This window comes from Branchiostoma lanceolatum, chromosome 18 (genome assembly GCF_035083965.1).
Source record: "Branchiostoma lanceolatum isolate klBraLanc5 chromosome 18, klBraLanc5.hap2, whole genome shotgun sequence".
NCBI lineage: Eukaryota > Metazoa > Chordata > Leptocardii > Amphioxiformes > Branchiostomatidae > Branchiostoma > Branchiostoma lanceolatum.
Genome location: NC_089739.1, coordinates 7695693 through 7716517, shown reverse-complemented (window position 1 = coordinate 7716517; position 20825 = coordinate 7695693). Strand labels below are relative to the sequence as shown.

Genomic DNA, 20825 nt, shown 5'->3' with positions numbered 1-20825 from the left:
GTAGGTGGATATATTTGAACAGGACGCAATGACGCCGCACTTAACCTACCGGAGGGGCGCATATATCTCACACAAGTGGATGATAGCCTTAACGATGTTTTTATTGGACACTACAACAATGGGTCTAACGCTGGCTATTGGACTCTGATTGCCATGGTTGTTTACTTGTCTCAAGTAGAAAGTCGGACGGGAGATTTTTTAGGTCTTTTATGGGAGGATTTTGTTGTATTCTCACAAAGTAGATTGTTTATAGTAACTGCGATATTTGTTGGCAACTGCTTCGTTTGGCACTGTATAGCTTATAAGTTATAGTGCTAGCCACTGTACTAGTTGTTAAGACTTGATAAGCCTTTTATTTAGCTCTTATTATATCTATTAATCTTCGCCTATAATATATCATAAAGACAAGAAAACAAAAGCGTCTAGACGTGATAAAATCGCTCTTTATACAAAGGGAATAGAGAATAATGAATAGTGAGTACTCCTCGTGTTGCAACACTAAATATAAAGCACTATCTATTTACGTTACACACAAACATTATGTTCTAATACCCACCGTTGACTACCTATGTTTGTTTCATCCATTTTTGTTGCATAAGTCGCAATGGTAGATTTTACAAAAGCATTTGATCAGTACATTTTCTGTTATTTTCGTCATTTCCCAGGTTTTATACGGCCTTTTAAATGTATTTCCTGCAGCTGATAGTTTTGTATTTAAACAGAAATTATCTTAGATGATAATGGTCAAAACGTAATGGCCAGAGGGAGCAAGGTGCCAGTTTCTGGCCTAGGCACTAAGGCATTACACAGACTTGTCCTGCTTGTATAAAGTATATTTGAACAGTGCAAAATTAAAGTAAAACCTCGTTGGAAAACGTCGTAGCCGCTTGAAAGTATGTATAAAGACACGCATATGAAAAATTGACGACGTCATTCGCGGCGTCTTTCTTCACAACTCTCCAAATATGACTAAATTAGAAAATGACCCCCGCCCAAATAGTACCGACACGGATTCTAAGAAGAAGAATCCCAAGCAAATAATAAGCCGTGATGTTCTTCTCATCACTGCTTAATTAGAATACATAGCATTTGGCGTAAGTGACAGTCTGCAGTAATTAGAATAAGCCTTTATTAACACCAGTCAACGCTGTGTTTGTAATACGTGACTTGTGGGAAGATTTCTGGTTGTTTTCGAGCCTTGACCGGTCGTTTGACTTATCTCTGGGCCTGAGCAACCTTCCATCGATTGTTCAATCTAAATTGCCGGTTGTCCATTGTTTCTAAGCCTCTACTGATGCTTGTTTTGGCGATAAACCACCGATAAAAGTAATCAAACGGCACTTTGGTGGGTCCAAAACACCCGATATATCGATCGTTTGGTGTGGGGTTTGATCTGTGTTCCACCTTTACTCTTTCACATGGACGCGTCCATCTTATATCAAAGTCTCAGGGGTGGGCTCGAGTTGTTTTAATCAGTAAGGTTTACACCAAAATGCCAAATGCGTTCGGTCTAAACCAAAACCTTCTGAGCGTAATTTGCAAGAAAAACTCTACAAGGTACGTTGAATACATGGAAACTGGATTACTGAACATATAAAAGAGAATACAATGAAGCACACTTACAGGTTAAGAGAGAACCAACATACATCTACATCTTTTCAATAATCTGAACAACTATTGGGTCATAAGGGATTTTCTCTTTCAATCCTAGCATGCCGGCTTATATCCTTCTATTTTCCTCCAAACACCTGATTCTCTGCCTACCTGTCTCCTTGCTTCCCTGATTGTTAGACAAGTCCGGGAGTTAGCAAGACGTGACCATAACTCTTCCATTTCTTGCTAGATTCTTGAAAAAAGGCAAATGATGAAAACATTATCAACATAGCAAATCTGCCGTTTTCATATTTCAAAACAGATCACAGTTATCATATCTTTCATTGAGCAAACCATGGCTGAAAAATATTAAGCGTATTGGACTATTCGGTTAGAAAGCAAACTTTACAAAAGTTTAGGTCCACACAACGATTACATTGTCTTTTTATATAAGATAAGATAGGACACGCCCGTGACAACGGACTAGTCATATAGCAATGTTAAACGGTTGGGGAAAAATCGTATTGTAGATTTGTAGATAACCAAAGTCAACAATGAATTGCAAACTACAATAAATTCCATTGCACGGACTTTGTTGGACACCTTGAAAAACAATCAACGCTTTACGGACAACTGATTGTTCTTGCCAGATGAGTAAATTTACTTGTTTGAGGGGGTTAAGTTCGTGTGTTCTTATGTCTATTGTACTTTTATAGCACGATTGCCTCATTGAAATTCAAGATAAGTGGTTCCACGTTCATTGTCGTCACAATCATGTTGTGACGAGAAGTTTTGTTGGTGTTAAGTAGTTTTAAGTTCGTGTATTAACACCCACTTGTAAATGTCAGTACCCCTGTCTCATTTGTTATACAAAAATGACTAATTCTATATTAATGATGTTTAACAGAGTATCTATTATGTGTACCCGTATCGCGCGATCTTTTGTAAATTTACAGATATTAGTCGGGTTCGGTTCGTGCGTGGCTCTGTGTCGGGAGCCTCTTGGATCTGTCGGTGATAAAAAAGGGACTGATGCTGTTTAATAGACCATTTATTGCGCATATCTAGATCAGAAGGTCGTTAGTAAATTTAAAGAGATTAAAAAGGGTTCAGTTCGTGTTTCTTCGGTCTTTGATATCAACCTTTACGTGCGCTGACGTCAGTTGAGGAGTGACTTTTATGGGCAGTTCGTTTATACATGCATGGCTACAGTAATTCTGTGTCACTAAGTAGTAAATCCTGTAGTTTTGACGCTTTTCAAAAGCAACCCGGAGTGGGTTATAGTCATATAGATGTGCTTTTTAAAACAACTTTCTTGAAATGATGGTAACATCACAATCTTGTTGAACTAATGAACTTGATCTTTTTAAAGAGGTTCTCCTAAACATCTCAGGAATCTAACATACATATTAAATGTACAATAGCAAAAGAACGGCAATGGCCGTAAAGACAGTAGACTAAATAACGTGAATATTTAGCACAGTTTAGCGCAGCAGTGCTTCACATGTTGGTCACAGAGGGCCTACCGTGAGACGACCGCCATAGGAGTCTGTTGGAGGCTAGCTACTAAAGTCCCTCTAGTCTTAAGAGTCTGTGGCTAGACTACAACATTTCTGTGGCAGCTAGATTTAGAGCTCCAGTACTTGTTGAATGTAACGCTCGTCCTTGAGAAGGCCGACAAAGAGTCTAGTAGAGACTACTAACGCCCCTCAGTCTTAAAAGTCTGCTGCAAGACTAGCACATCTTTGTGGCAGGTACGTTTAGAGTTCGAGCTCTTCACACGAACCACCTGTTGATTGATCGCAGCTTGTGTGCCTTGAAAAGGTCGCCAAAATGGCCTGGGGGGTAGCCTCACCAGTCCTTAAAGCCTGTGGCTAGACTTTAACATTCTTATAACAGCAAAGTTTAGACCAACAGCCCTTCACACGAACCACCTGTTGTTTGTGGCGCTCGGGCCATGGGAAGACCGCCAAAGGAGCCTGGTAGAGACTACAGAATTAACAAAAGCCTTCCAGCTTTAAAAGCCTGTGGCTAGACTACAGCATTTTTGTGGCAGCTAAGTTTAAATAGCCTAAAATTTAAAGCCCCAGCCCTTTACACGAACCACCTGTTTTCCGAAGCGCGCGTGCCGTGGGAAGGAGCCTGGTAGAGACTACAAAATTAACAAAAGCCTTCCAGCCTTAAATGCCTGTGGATAGACTACAGCGTATCTGTGACAGCAAAGTTTAGAACATCAGCAGTTCACACGAACCACCTGTTTTCCGCAGCGCGCGTGCCGTGGGAAGGCCGTGACCCCAAACATGCGCGGCGCGCCCGCTATCCGGACACCTGTCGCCGCAGGATTAAACACGGGAAGTCATGCGCCCCCTGTCAGATAGGTGTTGAACGACATGTGTACTTGACACATATACTTTGTGTTTAGGCAGGCTGAATGCATTTTAGACGCAGAAACAGCATAAGTGTAGATGTAAAGATCCTAAGATTCTATAAGAGGTCTACATACAATATTTTGTTCTTAACGTATAGATTTTTATGTTGATGAGTCGCAGTGACAGTGTAAATTTCAGAAATTGGTGAAGGGCCAACCAAAATATCATTAGCCAACAAAAAGAGAGCAGAAGAAAGCTATTTTAGGAACTTTCTTTGTACATTGTGCTCCTCACAATAAGAAGAAAGTGCTAGTTGAAATGTAGCATTAAGGAACTCGCAACATTCTGGCGTAAGAGCCTGTTGAATGGTACAACGGCATCGCAAAAATGTAACCATTTTCTGCGCTCACTGGCGTTTGACAGTCTTGCGACTCAGAATGCGTTTGTATGAATAGGACCATGTGTTGGTCTCTCCGCGCTATTAGGAAGGCACCACGCATGAACATTGTTCAGACGAGGGTGATGTCAGGAGCACAGATGTACACGTGTGAGGAATGTCCGTACAACACGCGAGGTCGAAACGATGTCAGAACTCCTGAAATGTGTCGTGTGGCTGTTTCTTTGCTACAAAAATATTCCCGACCCCCCTGAAAAGATATGCAGTCTATCACGTTTTTACGTTTAGCATAAAGCTAAGTGTCCTTTACTAATTCCAAAAAGATTGATAAAACCTTGAAATGTATACATGCACCTCATATTCAAGAAACAAAACAAAGTCTCTTCATCTCTTGACATGATCTCTTGTGGTAGTTTTAGTTCTCCAAGATCTGAGGCTATAAAGGCATACAACGGTATCTCGTTGTATATATCCGCAACAACAAACAAGACCAGTTCTATTCGCCGTATGCTCACCCCCTAGTCATACCAGTTCAAGTGCTCTACCCTTGGTAACACAAAAACGCCCGGATGTTTTGGCTGTAACTCACTACAACATCACGTAGACCTCATTCAGAAGAAACAACGCCTTTCTTTCTATTCTATACCGGCTCTTTCTACAGTTTTTCTACCCACAATAGCCCTGCACTTACAGCATATTTCTCGTTTTGTGAAGGTCTTAGCCAGCGGTGCCAAGTTTTGTCCTTACTTGAACCGTACAGACCTCTTGAATACCTCTACTGGTCGTTTTTAGGGTAGATTTCCCGTAATTGGCGCCGGTTTAGTCAGGTTTTTCTCTTCTTTAGTTACTTCAAGTTGAACCATGACGGACTAGGCTGACACGAATGCAGACGATAGCGTTCTGTCAGGAATTTCCCGCCTTCGGAAAGAAAGGAATTCCAAGTTCAGCTCGGCGGATTATGTTTGCTCGGACAGAAACAGGGACCGGTTTGTGTTTCTAGCCGTGCCTTTGTTGTGTTTCCAAACGGCTTCAGGCTAAATTTAGAGCAACAAAAACTGCCAGTTTCCTGTAGTGGTGGCATGCTGGCCACAAGTCCCACACACGTCGAGTCTTGCACGCTTTCCGCCCTTTCATTCAAGCATACACACACATTGAAGAGAAGAAATGAGCCACAGCCTTCGTACATGTTGAAACTGTTCCTTGTTGTCCTTGGAAGAATTTTGAAGAATCAAGACTTATTTCTGGAAAAGTTGATATTATATTTCTGGAATATTCGACTTCAAGAATAAAATTGCTTTACTGATCCATTATACAGTACTCCTGGGTGTCGTCAAAAGCATAGTAAAGTTTAAAATGTAGATAGTACATTTTATATCTATAGATAAGAGGGTAGAATATGGTCAATGATCCAATATGTCGCGTAGTTGATGAGTTTAAGATCTCTTAAGGGGGTATGGCTGCATAATGGTCACTTGTGCCCTTTACGTAACCTTAAAAAAGTTTGAAGTGAAAATGTTCCTAAGAATAGCGACCCTTGAAACGGATTCTTCCGTATCCTCACAGCTTGAAGTTCAGACAACAGTGACTCTTTCATGGCCGGAGCACGACCAACTCCGCCCCGGCACCGCTTTAACTTCAGCCTACAATGTTGTTCCTTCATTAGCGTATTGACTGTTCTGGCCGGGAAAGAACATTGTTAACATGGATAATAGATTCCTTCTCTTTTAACAAGCCGAAAGTCAAGTCAATGCCTTCATTTATCTTTGGAGTGTTTGTTCGGCCACACAACCAAAGTAGTTGCTTGATTTTTTTCCTTTCTAGAACTTAATTGTACATGTATAAAACTTGTAAAAGATACACAGTATGCCAACCTAGAAATACAAATGGAGACTAGTTTACTATTCAGAATTCTGTTTGTCTTCTTCTTGCAGTTGTGAACTTGATATATTTACACTGCGTAATATCTGAACAAGTTTGTATTTGTTGATATAGAGCTAACTTTTTCTGTAAAACTGTATCTTATTTGGACGCCATGGGGTAAAGAGGACCACACAAAAATATTTTCCCTCAGACAGAGACTTCTCACCTTACGTCTCAATCCATCAATTTGACAACTAATTTGCGGCCATAAAAGCTTCAAGGCTGGAGCACTCGGACTTAAGAGAAAGTCGTTTTCTGCCGCCCGCCACCCTGCTTACCGTCGTGCGCCGGCTTTGTTAGGGGAGAAAGCCCCAAACACCGCTCACTGAATGGGACAGGAAGGCTTAATTATGTACTAAGAAAACAAAACCGCGCCGAGTATTGGCTTACACAGGTGAGTGTATAAGAGGGTGCGCGGACTAGGCGAGACAACACTTTGGGTTCACTCGTGGTACCGTTAGCGTGGACGCCGACATTTCTGCATTTCAATACGTTTCCTGTTTCTGACAGTGTCTCTAGGCTATACAGAAAGGTGTGAACGTCTGCAAGGCGACTGTTACCAGACTAAAGGAAGCGTGTGGCAACTCGTGGACGGACTACAACGCAGTGTAGCTCACTGGAGAGTGTTGTAAGGTAGGTGGAATGACTACACACACTTGTGGAGGGGATGTAGTCTTCTTTTGTTCGGGGGCTCAGGGATTTTCTGCTACACATGCGTCTGCAAACTATTCAGCAACATGTAGCAAAACCCTTGCTAAGTCTGCGATACATGTAACAGGCGCTGGAAACACCAGCGCCAAATCCAAAGGTTTGTGAATGCAGAATGTGTGAACATCGTGCAAAACAACATTAAAAGAGTATGGAAACATAACACGACGTAACTCACAGGGCCGCTTTACAGCACAGTGTTTTCAAATATTTTTAGAAGCAAATACTGGTTATAGTTTTCTGACGACATGATTTTCTTTACAGAAAGCACCGAAAGTTGTCCAACAGAAGTGTCAACCATTCGTCGTACGTGAACTTCAAGTTGAAACTTTAGGTTGAACGTCCTACAGGGTGATAAACAAACACGTGAGTACCTGAACGTATGTTCGCTTTGTTACAGCACTATTGGTGTAAAACTAGCTTTCTCAAAGTATGTTATAGGGAGAAAGGGGGAAAACTCAACCACGTTTTACCACTTACAACGAACAATAGTTTCTTTAAATGGCGCGAAAATGGAACAATCTTATAGCGTGTTATCGTTGTAAGGTATACACCACCCGTGTTCTTCCCACGCCTTAACAGGTGCTCCCCTCCCACCTTTTCGTCCAACGTTATATAGATGTTTATAGGAGTTACGGTTTAAGTGTTTTGACATGCTGTACATACCGTTGGTGGGCGGTTACGTTTGGTAGTCTCCAAGCAGATGTACAAAAGGCAGAATTGTAACGTTTCAGCTCCCAGCTCCAATGAGTAGCGTGGCGATTCTGGCTTTCTATATCTGCTTGGAGATGAAGTGTTTAGTGCTATGTTTGTTCGGTTGTAAAAGATGGCTGATCGTTCAAGGTTAACTCCGTACAATTGGAGACTATGAGTCTTGTATTGTCAGTGCAGTAGTGATAGGGACATGGCGCTCGAATGTCTGATACATAGAAATGTGTGGGACGAACAGTGTAGGTGTGGGAACTTAATGCTAGCCTTCGTATTGACGGCTATCGGAAAACCGGTACCAACCATCATTTACATCCATTCCATACACCCTTAGTTACTTATAATCAGCTACTTAACCTGCTACAACACGTATATATATATAGATGGTGTATGTTGAAAACAATGGGAAACTACAGATATTAGATCATATCATAATTGAGTAGGAGATCTCACAGTAAGCGTACAGAAATTCAAACGCTCATTTGGCGGGGCCAACTGATAACTCAGCCTCAAAGCTAACGGATAGCTCAGCTTCAAAGCTCATTAGAAGAAGCTGATGAATAGCTCTTAGCCTCAAAGCTAGCGAACAGGTGCCTCAAAAAGCCTCAACCGGAGAGGCTTACGGCAGCTCTTGGCAGATCTAGACGTACGTATCAGCATTCTTCCCACGTCAGACCGTTATTACAAGGTGAGCATATGGCAGCTAGATCCATGTGGGCTTTACGCATGGCAGGAAACGTCAGCCCTAATTCCGCGCACGGGGATGTATTCCCTGGGTTTATATCTCTAAAGAATTATGTTCTGTCACGCCCTGACGTATGTGTAGTCAAGGGGATCTGACCTAGTATTTTACGGGGGGAATTGTTGCAATTCTGAGGCCGCATTTAAGTGGCACAATGCATGTGAAAAATGTCTATGTCCTCATTCCTTTATTTGCTGTACCGGAGACATCTATTCATATGACATAGCGAAGATTGGGCTTGCTTGGTTATATTCTACGTTTCGAGAATAAGCAAGCAAGGGGAAAATAAAATGATAACAGCAAAGAATAATATCAATCTGGATACAGATGATTCTGACATCGCAGCAAAACTAACCTCATCAAAATTATGAATTATCTTTACATCATATCCACATGCTGCCGTGGATAAATTGTAATATGCATACACCTGTTCAAAGTGGCGGGCCAATGATTATATAGCTTACTTTATCCTATTCTACCCTTTGCTATCAAGTAACACAGGGAGAACCCAATAATATCAGCAATTAACATCTTGACACTCGACACAGATACATGTAATCAAAGAATCATAACAAAATGAACTTGAGTATAGATGATGAATTATGAAATCACATGATAAAATACATGTATAGCTGCCATAGATATATGTAAATCGTTAGATACATGATCCCAAAAATTAGCTCTTTTTTGATAACGTATTCCTGTAACGTCTCCTATGTCCATAACGTCAGACCGTTAACCACCGGAGCCTGCGGAGATTACGGGTAATGTGTAGGCAGGGTTCTATCTTATCTTTGCATCGTGCCTAGGTTTTATGCATTGGGCTGGTAGCGTAATGGATATCGCGTCTGACTTCGGCTCGCCTTGCTGCCGTGTACAACACGCGCAGAAGGAGCAGTGATCAGAAGGTTGCAGGTTCGAATCCTGTCCAGCTCGTTCTTTTGAGTTTTTTTCTGCACTAATTACACGATTTTTTTTTCGTCATACAATTATTGTATTTTATCAAATATGAGATTTGTCTCTCCATTCTCTTTTTATCTTGGGATAGATAATTGTCGGTTCTATATATATATATATGCTGCCATGAAGTTGTAGATACATGTTGACACTTCTCTTTATCTATTCATCCATCCATTCATTCATTTATTCATCAATTAACTCATTCGTTCATTAATTCCATCCCATTCTTTATTCTTCCCTTATGAGAGCAAGGTTATTATTCATTGACTCACTCACTAGTTTATTTATTCATTCTTAAATTTCATTCACTCTTCCCTTCTAGCCTCCGTTGCAGGCTCTGAAGCGGCTTTTTTTAGGCGGCTGATAGTTACGGACTGGCTGCAAAAAGTGTATTATTTAGCCCCCAAAAAGCCGCTTCAGAGCCTGCAACGGAGGCTACTTCCCTTCATTCATTCATTCATTCATTCATTCATTCATTCATTCATTCATTCATTCATTCATTCATTCATTCGTTCCTTTCCGTTCTTTATTCCTCCCTTGGAAGATCAAGGTAATCATTCATTCCTTCACTCCTTCATCCATTTTTTCGCACAAAGCCTTGCTTTCCAAAGCTCCACAGATTGTACACTGTTTACCACAACCCCACCCCAGTGCCGGTGGTCTGTATAGGTTCTGTATAGCCAACAAAACGCTACAAGGCCGTTTTAATTCCGGTGTTAGCAAACACTCGAGTGGCGCCCTGGATAGAGGACAGCTACAGTTTCTAACTTACCATCCACCACAGGAATATCCCATTTCAAAGCAAATAGGGGGAGAGTAGAAAAGATAGCGTTTCTTTCCTTCTTGTCTACTCTATGTTTTTCCACCTGCACTGTTTTAGAATAGTCCCATCAATTTGAACTGAGAAAAAGTATTTCAGTTACTTTCTTTCTTTCGAGGACCGATCCAAAATTTCTCCACCCATTTAGACACTAAAATGGAATAGCCCGTCGTTGCCATGGAGATAGGACGACGCCCAGCACGCGACCATTAATGGCCTTCCCATGTTCCCCAGTTGGAACACCTGTTCTTATAAGAGAGGAAGATTAAGATCAGTTCCTGTCTGCCAACTTAAGGATGTACATTACACCCAGGGCACAGGAGTTCAACAGTACTAGTGGTCTCTGATTTCAACTCCTTGAGCAGATTTCAAGAGATTTGCCGGAAGATAAACTCATAGAAACTACCAAAGAATATTCAACGTTAGCCTTAAACTGAGTATCGTCTTTAAAGAGAAGTTTTCAAGAGACCCGTTTTTCTTAGAAAATGCGTTTCAAGCAAAATCTAAGACACTAGAAGATTAATCAAAGATTCAACATGTAAAAAGTTTCGAATATGTACAAAATATGTAAAAAAAAGGGCTAACATCTCTTACATATAAGATAAAGTCATGTATGTATCTATATATTCACAGTCGTTACTACTAGCTGCTATATAAGGGCAGGATGAAAAGAGAAGGTATGCAACACGCACTGCTACACCCGGACATTAAAAACACCGGGACACCATGGACTGCTACACCTGACACTCCACACACTTGCACGTTTCCGGACAGTACTCTCTGGTTTACCCAGCTTAATTAGCCGTGAAACACTCTTAGATTCGACTGTATACTCAGGTGTCAGATCTTTGTCTTTAAGACACTCAATCCAAGAGATAAGTCATACCACACACTTGGTGTTTTCTGTGGGTGGCACTGGAAAGAGAAAACTACAGCTAGAGAATTCACGGAACGGTGCCAACGAATTAACATCAAAGAGCTATCTGCAGTTTAACTTCAGCAGCTATGGCATTAAAGTATATATAAAAATGGCCACAAATATAAATCTACTGTAAAGCAGCGGCTTGAAGTCTATGGAGAATTTTCCCCATGTCCAAGTTCAAATTGGTTATGAGGAAAAATGGAAAAATGTATATGTAATACGTACTTATGTGGAAAATGTATCTTCTAACCCGAACCGGCTAGGGATGTTTTGAAATAACACTGCTAGTTTTACATAATTAATCTATGGCAATGTATCAAATAGTAAATCAATGCATGTAGTACAACAATTAAAATGGACAGTATGTGCAAAGCCTTTCAATAGATTACGATGCCAATATACCCACACCTTTCAACAAGCACACTTATTCGTGTAAAGAATTGTCCCAGCAGACACCTATGACAATACCAGTACAAAAAGTCTTGTCATGTTCTTGATATAAAGTCCATGGTCAGTGCCACTACCTGCCAACACGCACGTGTAAGCAGCGCACAGGTGTTACAGGTGTGAACAACACCTTGTTAAGGTGGGGCAATTAAGACGCATTAATTACAGCGAGTCTCGCGTGCAGACCATTTACATGAACGGTATCGTATATCACGACTTGAATGGGTCAGTGTCAAAGTTTTTTGTCGCCTTCTCATTCCGTCTATGACGAAGTCCTTTGGTGGCGTCACAAAATCAACAACCTTCTTAAAAGCTACTTGACAGCAAAACAAACAAAAATGGAAACATGGTTACATATTGTTCGGGTGAGATTACGTTTCACGTTTTAGACAGTTTTAAAGATCTTCTGGGGTAAGATTTTTCTTTTATTTTTCACTTTCTCTTCCCCTTCTTCCACTCAGTCACTCAGTCACTCACTCAGTCACTCACTCGCTCACTCACTCACTCACTCACTCACTCACTCACTCACTCACTCAGTCAGTCAGTCACTCAGTCACTCACTCACTCACTCACTCACTCAGTCACTCACTCACTCACTCACTCACTCACTCACTCACTCACTCACTCACTCACTCACTCACTCGCTCACTCACTCACTCACCCACTCATTTAGTCCCTCACTATGAGTCATACATGTAGCATGAATGTTTGACAATATAATCGTGTATCTCGTACTGTATGTATAAAACGTTATACGTTGCATTATACTTCTGGTCTGGCACACAGTGAGTCTTGCACTACCTACAGCAATAATAAATGGACAATTAATAAAAAAATCCTATGTTGTTTGTCCACGGAGATCTGAAATATCTAGTTCGTCTGACTCTTGGTCTTACAGCCACCATAACCAGGAGTATGTTAGCGGAAACAATCATTTGTCAAGTACAGCACAGAGGAACTGTCATGTACGACCCATTAGCACTGTGAGTCATTTTGTCATTACACGCAGTAGTGACGTTTCACCCATAACGTGTCAGTGACGCCCAACCCTTCTTTGTTTTCCTTTACAAACGTTACATTGTCCTAGCGAAATTTTAAGAACAAGTGTCTGTCACAGACGATTGTGATGTTTCACTATAACGTCGGAGTGACGCCCAACTTCTTTGTTTTCCTTTACAAACGTTACTTTGTGTGAGCAAACTTGTGAGAACAAGTGTCTATTCACAAAGGCTCTAACATCTACTCAAAAGGGCGAGATTCGAGTGAATGGGAACACAGTGCCATTTGAAACGTCTAGTGTGGTTTTAAAAACCAGCTCACGTGTGTTGAGTTGATAAATATTTACCGAAATGCACATGGACGAACTTTCGAGAGGACACTTGGGGGAAAAAGAACACAGTTGGACTGGTCCATTTCCGGTCTTGCGAGGGGGCGTATTACTGCCAAATTCGCTATGAAGGTTTAAGAAATTATCTTATGTTTAGACAGCGGCCTACATACATTGGCGTTTACAAAAAGTGCTGTATGCTGGTTTCTTTGATTTATTTAATTAGCTTCACGTCCCCTATAGACAATAGAAAAGGGAAGTCTGCTGGGCGGTTCCATTTCCTGTGGTTTGTGGGGGCGACTAATCAGTGAAAGCTTTTTAGGCGTTTACACTAACCACAACAGCACAGGAAAAGGATATTTAGTCTTACTGAGAAGTCAGACTTTCCCTGCTCTACATATACACAAACGTGCATGGATTGTATGTCACAGAATTTTCCATTATGTAAAAAGTAACACAAACAAGTTACTACGAACAACAAGCAATAACACAGTTCAAGTACATACATTGTAAGTGCAGCTTGCTGAAGGCAGCTTCCATTGTTCAAAGGCCATATATAAAATGGATCAGGCTATTGTTTGCCGCTTTCTCTACACGTCACTTGTCTCACTTGAGGGTTGATAACTTTTTGTCGAAAGGTAAAATTTCCGCCGTAGAGTGCTCTCCAATCGTCGCAGGTCAAGCGGTGTTCGCGCCACTAGATAGGTATCTTCTTACCGGTACACCGGATGTGGGCTGGGCTAGACCGCCACTTCTGGGTAACCATGGTGGTGAACATGAATACACACACGCCTGTATATATATATTTGTTGGTGAGACCAATGTTGAGTCATTCCGTGACAGAGAGAGTCAGTGTGCGGATCGTACAACAGTACTCGTGTCTTATACTGGCTCAGACAGTCCCACCAGTTGTTAAGGTAAGCCCTCTTTCTATACATACCTGTACGCTTGTTGATCAATACATGTAGATGTAGTCTACAAGGGTTTTTGTGATAGTTAATTACCTGGCAATGTTATATAACATTGTGATGTTTGTGACCGGATCATAGACAGTATCACCGCAAGAATATATTACATTGTATTGTATAACTCAGACCAGTTTTGAGGTAAGCCGTAGCGTAGACGCGTACGTATACCTGTATGCTCGTCTGATACTTAGTGTAGAACGTGTTTTATGATAGCTGATTGCCTGATGATAATATATTACGATAGGATGTTTGTGCCGGATCATTCGACAGTAGACGTTTGAGGTAAATATCAATTATTTGATACTTCTACACCCAAACGTTTCTTAGTGTGAGCAAGGAGGTACCTGGTGTGAGTATTCTTGATATATTGTGAGCACGTCTTTGGATAGCCGATTGCCTAATAACAACACGGCAGGACTTAACAATGATGAAGCGTACAGACAGAGTACTTGTTATTCTGTGCTGCACACACAAGTGTGTTCTCGGTAATCTCTAAGCTGAGTCATTATGTGCCTAGTCGTGTGGTTAGGGTTAGCTGTTGATGGCTCAGAGTTAGGTTCCAAAGTAAGCCACGGTTTCCGTCTGGTTACCCGCACTTTTCTCAGTATCTGTGCTGTTAGCTGGTCACAGATATGTAGATATCTATTGTAGGTGCTTGTGTTGAAATATCGATTGTGTTCTGAATACCGTAGCTGTCATAAATGCTCCGTTTTCCTAACTATTCAAACCATGTTCCAGTATATCTTTTACCATAGTTTTCTTCCATCGTGATATACAAGCCTAGTTTTCTGTTATTTTGATATAGGCCATTAGCCATTGAGTGACGGTAGAGAAAGTATGATTCTGTAATGTTCTCAATCATACAAGACTAGCTTCCAACGGTGCGTCTTTCTTTATGGGTCGCTTCTGTCTTTAATCTTCCTAATCATGACGTAAGTACAGACTCTGTATGTTTTGCTCGCGTGTTCGTGTTTGAACACATTAAATCTCGGATCCGGGCTTTACACCCCGTTGTTTCCGGCGGCTGGCCGACTTCCTATCTTTTGATAATGATGAAAGACCTTAATTGTACATTCATACCTCGAAGGGCTAGGTGCAGGTTGCAGGACGTAAGCCTTAACAAACATATAGCAAACGTGTATACAGAAAAGTATAACCATATAGATCAATGGTAGGTGGGAAGGCGGGTGCGGTTGTGTTCAGTTAATGGCTTTGATATATTAGTACAGTAAACACGTATCGTTGCATCAGCAAATTGAACGTGAACTGGGAAAATATATGGGGCTCCGATCGATGAAATATAACACTGACTGTGTAAAGTTCATTGGAAGCAAGATAACCTTGTGAATTTATTGTACTGCAGTTAAACGCAAATGGTTAGAGCTCAAACATATCAGGTCTGGTAAATAGTGCCGGCGATAACAATTTCATGTAGATATCGAGGTCAAATACAGTCAAACTTGGCCGGGCAACCACCTCCAGTCATACGCCACATTAAAACAGTCCCCTCTTTTTCTACATAGTTAACCCCACACTGTTCTGAGTAACCACCTGTCCTCAGCAACCATTTTCCGTAGTCCCTTGAGTGGTTACTGAATCCAAGGTCTGCTGTAGTTTGTACTATTTTCTGTGGTGGATACAGAAAAACCTCTTTCCTCGATCGTTCATTGGTGATCTATTTCTACTGCCCGGGTACACGACAATTAGATGCTGACACTGCCGACAGGGGTACCTGAAATATCTATCGTTCGTGCAAGCGTAGTGAGCTCAATTTCCTCCAAATTACATGTAATTTCCGCGCAATCAATAATTACAATCTATCAGATAATCAGTGTGGCTTACGTACAATACATTCTCTCATTAAAGCGTCATTATGTAGCAATAGCGCAAAGGTTTTCAGTGAGAAACTAGCGATAAATATCAACTTGAACCATGAGTGCAGAATTTTCCTGCCTGTTTAAGTTCCTTGCAGTCCCATCCACTTATTTCGTAACCAGACATATTGTCGTTCGTGTATCCTACCCTGCTAATACTTGATACTGAGCCAATTCGAGAAGTGGACGCAATTTAACACAGCCCCGGTAATCAGCGAGCAATCCGCCGGGAACTGCCCGCCATCTCCGAGGAAATCATTGTTTTATTAGATATAGGGAACCCGACAACGATTGGCTTTCCCCTAGAGGCCTATTCTCCGGCGATGTCGGCGATTTGTTGTTACTGTTCGATCTAGTGATGTAGTGCGGTGGGAAGGAATCGATGATGCAGACGGTATTGCGGTTACTGCGAGTTCATCTGATTGCTTCGAATTCATGCTGAATATTTGTCAGGGAAACGATCGGAGGAACTAGGAGCGGACCGAACTTTGGTTAGAACTGGATGGATACCAGGCTCGGTACAACAGTTCAGTCACTGAAAGTTAGAAACTAGATTAAGGACCTGTATTTTAAGGAAAATATGTCTATATGAACAGCAGTTGGACCTATGAAAGAACGGGATTTCAATACTAGTGTATGATGTGCATGCAACACTAGTATATGATGTGCATGCTCGATACCAGTATTTAATGTTCAATACTAATATGGCTTGCATACAAATATATGATATGGCGGTACCATTGGCACGAACTACCAGTTGTTATTACCCTTGATGATGGTACCATCTCCTTAAGTATGACCTAGTCGCCCTTGACGATCAATATCAGGTCTATCACCTTGAGTTTCACTAGGCTGAGGTTTACCGGGGATGACTAGGCCGTTTGCCGTCTCCTAGCAACCAAGAAAGATCTATAACTGATCATCATCCACCGTCGGCGAGAATTCTGATTACAAGGAAGTAGTTCTGACAAACTATGGGGTGATATATTTCACCCAAAATAAAATAGTCTCCCAGGCTTTTGTCGGCAATATAACCATGCTAGCTTGGGATTTGGTAAAGCTGACACAGCTATAAGCGTTTAGAGTTATTCTCCAAGCAGAGGTTCGCTGTACCAATATCTATCGTTGCCTTCATTATTTCTTTATTCAACTTTCCATAATAAAATTAATAGAGGGAGAGCCCTAACATACGATGCAAATCACCTCTACCAGATTTCCCCTATTCAATACCATCGGTCTGGTCTATGATTGTGTCTACAATTATAATTGTGATTGACAGTTTATATATTTACATGTTTGACTGACATGCCACTGGCTATCATTAATGGCTGACCTTAATTGCCATTCCCTGGGGATACATAGGTCCTTATTTATACTCCCGCCGCCCTGTCTGCTGTAAGAACGCCGGAGGATTTATCTTCGGCTTCATCCTCCATTTGCCGGTGGTGATTGCCCGATCATTGGACAAATCGTTTTTTTTTTACCTGTGATCTAATAGTATGAAGATGTCAAATGGCTACGGCAAAACCAAACTATCTTCTTCATCATTCTGTAGGATGTGGCGTAGCCTTTGCAAAGGTAGAAAGATGAAAAGTTGCACAATTTTCATCAGAATACACTGGACAGTTCTTTTTACCTGTGATCTAATAGTATGAAGATGTCAAATTGCTACGGCAAAACCAAACTATCTTCTGCATCCTTCTGTAGTAGCGGCTTAGCCTTTGCAAAGGTAGGAAAATGAAAAGGTGCACAATTGTTATTTCAGAATACACTGGACAGTTCTTTTTACCTAGCTGTGATCTAGGTTTGTTTCAAATTGCCTGATTCAAACTAACCCCTCCTACGGAAGGCAGTTGGAACGGTCCTGACATGTTGAACTGGTGCTCAGCATACTAATGATTTATGGCGACACGTTGTGCCGAGAGCGGTTCTTACCTGACTCCATCTCTTCTCATCATATTCCTTCACAATCAGGTTAGGTGTCTTAACGTGATCACCTTTCGTCTGGGATTGGTAACCACGGTTACGCTGGGGGCAATAAGAGATTAGGTAACTGTAAGTATTAGAGATGCGTAGGTCGTTTGTGATGTGGATGTTGGTGTGTAACGTGAGTTATGAAATGCGTTTGCGGATGATTGATGTATACGGTGTATTTGACTGTCTAACCCTGACCAGACTGCTGAACGCTGAGATAGTCGCAGAGAGTTGCCTTCACGGTAAGGATTCAGTTGATTGTCCGTTTGACCACTAGCCAAGATATTCCACAGCTGTCACTACGTACCATTTTGTCGTTCGTAACCATAGAAACTGACGTAAATAGGTTCAGTTTACGCCGTCGTCACCGTCTGGTACAAACAGCTGCAGTCGTGAGACTTGGAATCCTTTTTTTAAACAAAATGTAGCTCCAGATATTTATAGTCGCACAGGTTAGCGAGCGTTCATACATGTACCGTGACAGATGGGAAACATTCATTGGGCGATAAAACACGGCTAGAACAAGGTGCGTCATTCCAATAGCGCCCTATAGACAAGAGTAATATGTCATTGGTCAATGGTCGTTGAGTGATGGGAGAGAAGGCATGGCACTGTGATGTCCCTAAGAATTGACATTCATGATCTTACAACTCTTTTTCCTTATTACGGTCTGTCGACTTTGTCAAGGTGCCGATTCTTAACACGTATGAAGAGACCCACTCACACAGGGTACACGGGACAAGAACAGCTGTAGCGGTCTCCAGTGCCTCTTGCTTTGACAGCTTCTTAAAAAATTGCTCCTGCAAAGAGGCCCTCTTGAGACATTGTATTCCTTACCGGCGTCAGGGCTGATATAAATGTGGTAGCTACACTTGGCCTGTGGCCAAAGCTGTGAGTGAAGTAGTCTAGAAGTATTGTAAAGGTCGACAAATACATCATAACAGGGCGCGACTGGTCGCATTGTTGGCTACTGGATAGTAGATTCTGTCAAAGGTCCCCATTTATCATGATGTATGAGATACTGTCATGGTAATAGAATAACACAGACTAGACGGAATATATGTGAGCAGAATTGATGGCAATCACATCTGAGTCAGCGACTATGCCTATGTCTGTGTCTATGAGTAAGTTTTGAATCAGCCTTTTGCACCTTGCTCAAACATTTGTAAAGCATGTATACAAGGCAATGATACATGTATGTATGTATGTATCTATTTTCAGCAATTGCTGTCTAGAATTCACACTCACTTTGATACTACCTTTGTTCAGACTATGGCGTGTCGGCTGTACGCACTAGTGAGCAAACGACACTTTGACCACAGCTTGACAACACGTTTTTGTTCCCGTCGGTTGGTTTAGAGTCAGACAGCCTTGAAATAAGCTCGCCAAACCCGAACAAATCCATCTATCACCGCTCAATTGGGCAAAAGTGAGCGGAATTCGTGCAAACATTGACTAATTTCATGCTTAGATGGTTTATAATGGTGGCATGGCGCACCAAAGGTCACTGACCCTTCGAGAGAGGGGGTTAGATCAACAGGTCCAACATCTACCTTTGATCTCAGTGGTCTCATATATGGCAAGGGGCATCTCAGTTTCACTTGGCGTAATGAAATTGCAGACAAAAACGGTTAGAAATTGAAAGGTATCTTTTAACACTGCCGCACCCTAAAATCTGAGCTAGCTACAAACACTCGGAATCACAAAGAGGCACTCAGAACGTCAAATGTAATCTGTAGCCTAGCCTAGGGAGAAATTGGATCGTACACGAAGGCCAGCTGAAGTTCAAGTACTTTATGGAATGCTTTATGCAAATGATTTATTGTAAACACGACTTCAGAAATCATTGAATATCTATCTCTGACGTGGGTATCCCTCTCCAATGGCTTACCACAGCAGTCAATGTCAGTGGCAATACATCAATGTTCTACCAACTGAAATATTGGTATTAAGTAATGGCATTGTTTTCAGATGATAAGAATTCCTCTTATGGCTTATGGGATTAGTAAATGAATTTTTCATGTCTGTCGTCATAGTGAAGTACAAAATAGACCCAAAATAGAGGAACTGTCTGTAATCCTGTTTGAGAAAACATACTCAATCAAATCACACCTAAAATTCCTGGCATTCTTGAAAGTTTTTATGAAGACAGCGATTACGCACGAAGCGGTCAGAAATGCCATGCCGAATACTTGGTTCATACACGTGCCTTGTACCTTACGTAAAGCATATTTGCAGGTTGGGGCCCTGTTACATGGCTTCACGCGACACAGAAATCTCTCCATGTACACTGACAACACGGGTTGGTGCTGCTGTCGCGCTCTAAACAGTCATTAGCGGTGTTTTGATGGCGACTTTCAAGAGAACAAATTTGTCTGTCCAAACTGTGCATACCAGGCATTCTTTCTTGATTCAACTCATTGTGACTTTCTTGATTAATGGTTTACACGAGCATGAGTTCAAACAGGTGGTTGGTGCATGCAGTATTGTTCATTTATCACTTGCAATATCTACTTGCACTTTTTCGGTTTGAGAGTCAAGAATCTTTAGTTTCTTCGTGGTCTTTATGTCTCCCTTGTCCTTCAAGCCCCCAACGACCAGGTCAAGTCGAGATACCAAGCAGGTAGGTTGGTCTATACAGGTTGCAGTTGAATGAGAGCACTGCGGTTTTTTCTTTGTTAACGTCAAGGGTACATATCAACCTGATTCTCGTTTTTCATACATTATCTTGTGACTATTTTCGGCACAGATGTCAAGGCCATGGTGTGTTATCAATACTTCATCATTTATGTTTATATTTCTGTACAATCGTGTTACGCAAAACAGCAGATAAGAAATAGCACTAGTGACCACCAGCAACGTGCCAAGTTTGCTTTATGTCCAAACATACATGACGACGTTCCGCAGAACTCGAGATTGTGTATAAACACAATTTTATGATAATCCTCCGTTACTTAGCATTACGAGATATACTAAGTATTTGTGTATGACCATATCATATATTATCAGATGGCCTACCAATACTGATATCTCACAGGCATCTAACCCCAAAACTGGTATCCAACCATACATGACAACGTTCCGAAGGACTCGAGA

The 20825-nt window shown here is 41.4% G+C and overlaps 1 protein-coding gene and 1 non-coding gene across 5 annotated transcripts in view; both read left to right on the top strand.

Moving 5' to 3' along the window:
- The window catches only part of LOC136424316 (protein FAM167A-like), a 43250-nt gene that overhangs the window by 12046 nt on the left and 10379 nt on the right, over window positions 1-20825 (top strand). For 2 of the 4 annotated variants that reach the window (XM_066412867.1, XM_066412866.1), the window contains exons 2-3: window positions 6790-6912; window positions 7252-7353. The gene's annotated coding sequence lies outside the window, so the exon portion shown is untranslated. Of the gene's footprint in view, window positions 1-6789; window positions 6913-7251; window positions 7354-17706; window positions 17730-20825 lie in introns of those variants that run through there. The other 2 variants (XM_066412868.1, XM_066412872.1) reach the window with 2 other exon arrangements.
- Window positions 9259-9373, top strand: Trnar-ucg (transfer RNA arginine (anticodon UCG)). The gene is made up of 2 exons: window positions 9259-9295; window positions 9338-9373. It is a non-coding gene; the product is annotated as a tRNA-Arg (tRNA).